Source organism: Natrix helvetica, assembly GCF_964273705.1.
Source record: "Natrix helvetica genome assembly, chromosome: 1".
NCBI lineage: Eukaryota > Metazoa > Chordata > Lepidosauria > Squamata > Natricidae > Natrix > Natrix helvetica.
The window spans coordinates 201876241-201885128 of NC_138548.1; the positions used below are offsets into that span (position 1 = coordinate 201876241).

Below are 8888 nucleotides of genomic sequence, written 5' to 3' on the forward strand. Positions count from 1 at the left end.
ACTAATCTCCAATTCCAAAAACCCTCTAGAGTTTCTAATAACCAGTACTGTACTGCAGTATCTTGGTTGTTATCAGTTCTAGAGTGACTCTCACATTTTTGCTTATCAGCCATGAGATCACTAGATGCATACAAGAAGATGATTTTATTTCCGCTCGCCTATTACCATTACATAGGCTAAATTGCTGTCTGAGTGGGGAACATCCCTGCAGTCCTTTGGACTCCCTTGGATGTCCTTTCTTGAGCCATACATTATGGGACAAAGATCAGCATCCCATTTTCAGAAACGAGGCAACAGAACAAATGTCCTGGGACGCCTGGAAAGGAAACAGGCTTTTTTATCTGGGACATTAGGGGGAACCCTCTGGACAACAGGAGACCATGGATGATGTGAAGGTGGAGGAAATGAGGCTTCATGGGCAGGCCTCTGTCCTGGCAATCATGACTGAGCTAAAGCCATGTTCCTAGAGGATGGCTTGCCCCTGTTGATCCCTCCCCGCTCTCCACCCCAGAAAACAGGGTCCAAAGCATTGCAGGTAAGTAGCTGGCCCACGTGTGCTTGCATGTGAGAAAAGCCGACAGAAAAGGACATTATCCCATAGCTTCTGCGTTTACTTGGCCTCCCACCACCCGCCTCTCCCTGGCCTGGTCCCATCTTATCCATCGTTATTTTCCCCCTGACAAATCCTATCACTTTCCCAGTATGCCATAATCCATCCAGCTCTTTCTCTCTCTCTCCTTTTCCCTGACATTCTGGCGAAGGAGGTGCAGCCGGACAGCCACCTTTCTCCCACTCTCTTCCCCCTACTACTCCACCCGGGTTCTTTGGCTCCTCGCCCTCCTCCAGCCAGGGCAGCCTGGGCAATCCAGCCAGGACAGGGCATCCTCCAGCTATGGCCACGCCGGGAAAAGAAACAGCCGAAGGAGACCGACGTCCTTACCTCTTTAACTGTCCCCGCCGCCAGCGCTGAAGCAGGTTTTGGACCTCCTCCTGCCTTGCAAGATGCCCCTGTAACGGGGATGGCACCGGCAGCCGCGGCGGCGGGATCCAGGGCGGCTAGGAGCAGCCTCGCTGCCGAAGCTGCCCTAAATAGCAGCAGTGAGCAGGGGCGGGACCATCGGCTGTAACCATGACGACGGCGATTGCTTTATTCTCCTTCTCTCCCCGATTGAAAAGGAGGCCCGTGGAAACGGGAAGAGAAGAGAAGGACGGGTGGGCTGGCCAATGGGACATCGCAGCAGCAGATAATCCGCAAGACCGAGGCTCTTTTCCTAGGAGCCTTTCGCCACCGATGTCACGCGCTATCTGGCCCCTAGGGGCCGCTGACGCGCCTCGGGAGTACTGCCTCCCGTGGCAGCCTTTTATTATTAGTTAATTACATTATTATAATTGACTAATTATATTACTAGCATGCGTTTACGTTTCTATTTTTGAAGAGCTGCTGCGTTTTCTCTTCGCCTCTTTGACAGAATTGAGGTATCTGCGCAGTAAATCGCAACTATGAATTATAATTATGAATTATCCCCAGGGTGTCAAATCACTCAGCTCTTCCTTTCTATGTGATACAGGTGGACCCTTGCCTTGGTTGTGTTTTAAAGGAAAAGTGAAGTGATTGCACGTGGGCACACGTACATGCAGGATCGCAGTATCAGAAGCGTACATTTCCAGCTTAGGTGCCTTCCACGCCATCTTTTTCACTCTCCCAACCTTCAGAATCACTTTCTGCTATGATGGTCCTCACCAAGACCCACCCCAGTTGAGCATCTGATCCTGAACCAAGTAGCTAAGCCTGTTTGGCTATTAAAGTAAGACTATATCTATATCTATATCTATATCTATATCTATATCTATATATCTATATCTATATCTATATCTATATCTATATCTATATCATCTATATCTATATCTATATCTATATCTATATCTATATCTATATCTATATCTAATCTATATCTATATCTATATCTATATCTATCTATCATCTATCTATCTATCTATCTATCTATCTATCTATCTATCTATCTATCTATCTATCTATAAACACTCAATTCTTTTGTGCTCCCCTCAAAGAAGGCTGCGAGTGTGTTTGCTTGCTTGTTCATCTTGATGACCCACGACTGCTGTGCCAGATCTGCTACGAATCATATTGTGAAGTATTCAGGTGACATGGCCGTGGTGGGTCTTATCCGGGATGACAATGAAGATGCTTATAAGGAAGAGGTGAAGGCTCTACTGGACTGGTGCAATGAAAGTAACCTGGTTCTAAGTGTTAATAAAAGAAAGATCATTGTAAATTTTAGAAAGAGACGGCATAGTCATACTCCACACAGTATCAAGGATGCAGGTGTAGAGCTGGTCAACAGTATTAAGTATCTGGGGGATGCAGATAACTAACAATCTGAACTGGTCTCTCCACACGTCACCCTTTGTGAAACATGCAAACCAGCGTCTGCATTTCCTGCATTGGATGAGGAAGCCACATCTTTCTCCTTCTGTCCTGGCCACTTTTTACAGAGGCACGATTGAGAGCGTTTTAACAAACTGCATCATGGTTTGGTTTGGTTTGGTGGCAGCACTGCCTCAGATAGAAAGTCCACACAGAGAGTGGTGAGGACAGCCGAGAAGATTATAGGAAGCTCGTTTCCCGTTATTCAGGATATTGCTTTTATAAGCACCATGTGCTTAGAGCTCAAAGCATTGTTAGAGACCCACTTCACGGTTCCATTTCTGTTGCTCCCCTTTGGGAGGAGGTTTCAATGTATTTCTAGCAGGACTACCAGATTCTGTAACAACTTTCCCTAAGTCATCCGTCTGGTAAACTCGCAAGATTCGTTTTCTCGCCATGTATACTTCTGAACTAGACTGTGTTGTTTCTCTGTGTCATATAATATATGTGGGTATTTATTTATTTTTTCATGTTTATGTGGTGTATGTTGGAGTTGGTGACTCTTTGATAGCTATATGCAACAAAATTCCATTTTAATGTATGCTGATTAGTGTACATTCAAAGTGACAATAAAGTTATTCTAAGTTGCTGTTTTGGTAGAAATATCATCATTATGCTTACAAAAGATTAACAGCTAGCTATCATGGAATCACCTGCTATTCACAAGTAAAAGAACGACCTTCATTTGATTGAAACAATGGCATGAAAACCAGTGTGGTTTAGTAGTTAAGGTGTTGAACTCCAGGAATTTGCACTGGGGTGCAGAGGATGAAATGTGCAAGCCACACGACTTACATACTTCCACCTGAGTTTTTTTATTATCATGATTTGCGTTGAGAGCCTATGGTTCAATAATCGTTCCCCTATGTTGCAAAGGTTTGAAGATAACAAACAGACGAGAGTTTTACTAGTATATAGATAGATACATTTTAATGTTCTTGTTGCCAAGGGCAGAAAAAAACCTATACTCACATTTTATCAGGAAGGAGCATAGCAGTTACAACTGATATAATAGCCATGTTCCAGATTGCATTTACTAACATGCTGCTGGTAAATATATGTGCCTTGGGAGGAGACCATGCTTGACACTATAAAAGATTCTGAAGATGTATTAACTATGAATATTAGTAAATCACAAACAAGGCTAACTGACTAGAAATCCAGCTTCATATTCATTATTGACATTGTACGTGTTTGATGTAAAACAAGTAAACATAGTTTGTATAGGCTTGTTATAGTAGGTATGGTTTCTGGACATATATGAACAAATGACTAACATTGACTCCAGCTGTTCTTGTTGGATTCTGTTTTTCAGTTTTGTTTGATGAGGTTTATCTGAGAGAACATCCTTTCAATGCTGCATTAGTGAAAGGCAATGTCAGAAGTGACAATGAAAATCAACCTGTTTCGTATTAGTCATATGCTCCCCTTTTGTGTCCTTATGATTGATGACAGTGACCCAGAATAGTTCAACATTCAAATCATCTGTGTTTGACCGTGACATTGAATGAAGTTCATTCCATTGTTGTTCTAGTAACACACCACTTTCTTTTTTTTAGTAAACAATGACACAAAAAAAGCTTTAAAATACGTTTTTTTTGGTACTGAGAATGATGGATGGGCTCAAATCAGCTAAAGATTTGATGGAAACCTTTTCTGCATTTGCTTCAATAATTCAATCAGGTAGGCTCAGCACCTTAATATCCTCTGCTAGTGGAGGGTGTTCCATATTCATTTCTGCTAAGCATAACATGAAACTCAATCACTAAATTACACCAATTGGAAGATGATTGGCTTCATTGTTGATGTCATAAGATAGAATTCGTGCCCATGCATTAAAAGCAGTTATCTGCCTCATCATTCCATTATGACACAATATAAGCCCAAAGGTTCTTCAAGCAATGTAATCAAACTACCTTTTTCCAAGCAAAAGTTAGAACATTTTGGACATGTGATGCAACACCTGGAAAAATATGGCATACTTCATGTATTATTCCCCCAAGTGTTCTACTGTTGATATACTTGAATGGCAAGCAATGTGCAGAGCTAATTTAAGTTCAGAAGTTTTAACACTATTATTAACAACTCTCTGATGATAACCCATATCAAAAAAAATAATAATCTCATGCTGGAAAAAGATACTGCATTTCAGCAGTCCTTGTCAGTTGAGGTGTGAGATATCAAGTCATCCTATGAGCATAAATTTGGCACTGACAGTATTTGCAGTATATTTTTATAACACCAACAAGCATTTTCTGGATCCATTCCTTAAATTTAGCTTCTTTCTCTCCAAGCTTCACAATAATGTTTCCTGAATTCTAACTACTTACTCGTGAGACTAATAAAATTTGTATGTTTGTTTAATAAAAAATTAAACACGTAAAATTTGCACTGTTCATTGTTAGTTACTCAAATATTTTTCAACAACTCCTACATTGGCCACAATTTGCAAATAGCCAAAGGAGCAAAAATGGTGGCGAAACCCAGTCAGCTGGGCAGCATAGCATGATTTACATCCCTGCAATGATTTTGCAATTATCATTCATGAAAGTTTGATAGATAACTCCAAATGTCTACAGCAGTACACTCTTAAAAATACCCCAAACAGCCCCTAAACCCTGCAACCTGCAAATATGGGGAAAAAAATCTCCCACAAGTGATCTCCAAAACTAGCCCAATTGGGCATGAAAACTGCATATTTCCCCACGCAGGTGTTCTTCAAATGGCAAGGGCTACACAAAACCACAGTTCACAGCCAAACACACCAGAGTGTATAGGCGGGTTGCTTGCTTAAACCACCTAGAGAGAAGAGACTGCTGAAAAGAAAACCAAATCAGCTCATTTGCCATCCATCAGATTCTTAGAGCAGGTCTACGTCGTAAGATCAAACAGAAGAACTACAGGTGAAACTCGAAAAATTAGAATATTGTGCAAAAGTTCACAATCATCACAATTATGACAAATCACGGCTTGAACTATCTTGCTTTGTGTGTAATGAGTCTTATCTCATATATTAGTTTCACCTTTTAAGTTGCATTACTGAAATAAATGAACTTTTGCACGATATTCTAATTTTTCGAGTTTCACCTGCATTTGCTCTACAGTACTTGGTTATCGGTTTACTGCAGTGCAGAAAGGGAACAAAAGAAATTCACTTAGGTGTTTCAACTTTTTCAAACCAGAAGCACCTTTTCCACCACCACAGAATAAAGGTGGGTAGGGAAGTTCAGTCCCTATTCCAGATAAGATTAATTCCCTATTTCCATTACTACAGCCACTCAGACTGGTCAAGAATGAAGAGAACTGGGGTCACATAACAGGGACTAAAAGATCTATGATATTTGTGTTCCACATATTTTGGATGCTATACATACAGCCCTGCAGTAGGAGGCAGTAGCACGCTACATCCCAGGCCTGAAGTTGACACAAATGATATTGCCAACCAATAGGAGAAATATTGGATCAGTAAGCCATACATGGACCTGTTGGACAAGAGACATAAATCAAGAAAATTCAAATTGGCCATGTCATCTTTAATTAAAAGATTCATTTTCATAGCACAGGGCAATTTCTTGAAATTTGCTGTGCTATTTGGTCAGTAAATCTAGTTCAGACTTGTTTGTGCAGATAAGCTATTTTCCACCATCAATCAATGGAATACTAGTATAAGACATAACATAAATTATCCCTGATGAGTATCTTTTTAAATATACAACTAAAGAACAAAAAAAGCATCTGCTACTAAAAATACAGGAAACTGCGTCAGACCAAATCAGACCATCAACCATTATAAGTATTCCTAAAAATATCACACTCTGTGTCTCTCTCTGTGTGTATTTGTCTGTGTGTTGCAGGAAGGGAATTCTTGGATGTAGCAAGAAGAAGAAAATAGGAAAGGTTTCTGCAGCTCCATTTGCATATTCCCACCCATGGGAAACTTTGGTTCCACTGACCATTTACACCCCACCCTCCCTTACAAGGAGAAAGCCAGTCTAAGCCTGGGATAATTTGTATGCATAGAATGTGCTCAGCTAGTCCAGTCTGATCATTTGGCAAAGTGAACAAATGCTGGCATATATGAGGAAGAAATGGGAAAGGGAGCAGTCAGTGACAGTTTACCCAGCCATGCCCCCAGCCCCTAAGCTGTTCTCCACTGTTGGAAGTACCTATTAAATTAGCCTGCCCTGCAAGTTTGTATAGTGCATAATAAAAGGGCACAATTTTCTCTTTCTACCAATTAACTTAACATTCTCCCACAAAGTTGTACACTTCCTGTTATAGCTTTTCTTCAAGCAAAGCAACAAAATCTATTAATTATTGTGGTTCTGGATAGTATATAACCATGATGGCAAACCTATGGCATGCATGCCATAGGTGGCACACAGGACCATATTTGCTGGCATGCCAGCAGTCAGCTCCAGCGTGCTGGCCAGCTGATTTTTGGTCTTCCGGAGGTCCAAGTTCATCCCCAAACTTTTGTTTGGCCTGTTTTTCACCCTGCCCAGGCTCCGGAGCCTTTCCTGAAGCCCGGGGAGGGCGAAAAACGGCCCCAATAGACCAACCGGAAGTCTGGAAATGATCTGTTTCCGGCTTCCAGAGAACCTCCGGGAGGCGGGACGAGGCCGTTTTCACCCTCCCCAGGTTTCAGGAAAGCCTGGGGAGGGATCGTGCGTGCATGTGCAGGAGGGCAGGGAGGATTGAATTGGTGTGGGAACACGTGTATGCGTGATAGCACACACACTCACAATTTTGGTACACCATAAGAAAAAGGTTCGCCATCACTGGTATATAATATAGTTAGCTCAGATATAGGCTGATTAAAAATCAGCCACTTTAAGATTCCATTAAGGCTGTTTTCTGTTGGCTTAAGAACCACAAAGCCAAGGAACTAAGCTAAGGCTAATGCCTTAACACAACATCCAAATTTTGTACCGTAGTGGGTTGCCAGATTTTTCAAAATTAGGTATCCTAGCATTTTACAATAAATATAATTTGAGTATTTCAATTCAGTCTTCTCCAACCAATATGCTATGATTGGCTGGCAATATTGAGACACATAGTCTCTCTCAACTTGTTTGGTACATGTTTGCATTACATGTTTTTTTCTCTCTCTCTCATTCAATCATGTCCATTTCTTTAAGACTGTCTGTACATGTTCCTGTAATTTTCTTGACAAGGTTTTTCAAAAGTGACTTGCCACTGCCTCCTTCCTAGGGCTAAGAAAAAAGCGATGGGCCCAAGGTCACCTTTGTGCTTATGGTGGGACTAGAACTTATGGAAGAAATGTCCATCTGGCTTCAGTTCCAAGTGGGGAGAAAGACATTGGAAACATGGTGGCTGCTTGGAAGGATGGTTTAATGGAGCAGAACCATTAAGCACATGGTCCTGTTGCAGTTGAACACATGGAGTGGAGAGTGAGATATATTTATACCCTCTCTTGGACCTTGCCTAGAGCTTCCTGTTCCTGGGCAAGAAATGTACCCTATTGGTTGTCAGACTCCCAGGGGGATATGCGGGGGTCCAGCTAACCTTGTAGGCTGTCTGTGTCCCAGGCTTGGTTGAATCTTGCTGGGTGATGGTTTAATGAAGAGGCTTGTGCTCTGAAAGATTGTTGAGCAATTCCTATTATGGCTTAATAGCTTTGTCCTGGTTTGGATCTTGACTGAGGGCTAATCCTATCACCCTGGAGGCCTTTTTGTCTTGTAGATAAGACAGCCCCGTCTTTCTGGGGCTATTAAAAAAGGTGGGGGCTGCTTTCCAAGAGCATGTTTCTCCTTTTCTCATCCAGGGAAATGTAATATTCTGGCTTTTTAATACTTCCTCAAATATTTCTTTCTTCTAGGAGGGGGTGGGTGGGTGCTAACTTTCTTCAAACTCATGGTCTGATGCCACACCTAACTGGCTCTATTCATGTCATAATATTATGTAAACACAATCTTGAGAACTACTGTTAGTAGGAGTTGCCAAAGTACAGTGTAGCAAGAATCCATCTGTGACTTCTTGCATTTCCTTTAATTTCTACAATATTTACAATGGCATCATAATATGACAATATGGTCCTTCTTTAATGGGACAATCATGGGCTAGGCAAAAATGCAGACATTCTTTCATGAATTATGAATTTAAGGCATAAGAAAGAGATAGAATATTAAATAGAATTAGAAAGCAAGTAAAATGATTATAGTCCAAAAGCTATTTATAAGCATTATCTAAAGCTTCTGAATCAAACCGTTGTTATAATTTGGTACCCAAAAAATAAATAGAAGCTCATTCTTAAAAACCTGATCTTGTCCAGGTCAAAATATTTTTCTACCTGCAGCAATACAATACATTTCACCATCACCCTTCACAGGTTGCAGGATCTACTACTCAAAATTAAGCATCTGATTCAGAAAATTGTGGGGAGAAAATACAGTCACAAAAAATAGAAAAACAACTCGTT

General features: G+C 41.2%; 1 protein-coding gene across 1 annotated transcript in view; it reads right to left on the bottom strand.

Annotated features, from left to right (window-relative positions):
- The window catches only part of MAGIX (MAGI family member, X-linked), a 35690-nt gene extending 34605 nt beyond the window's left edge, over positions 1 to 1085 (bottom strand). Inside the window, exon 1 of the mRNA XM_081939839.1 lies at positions 941 to 1085. The gene's annotated coding sequence lies outside the window, so the exon portion shown is untranslated. The remainder of the gene's footprint in view (positions 1 to 940) is intronic.
- Positions 1086 to 8888: the final 7803 nt, after the last annotated feature.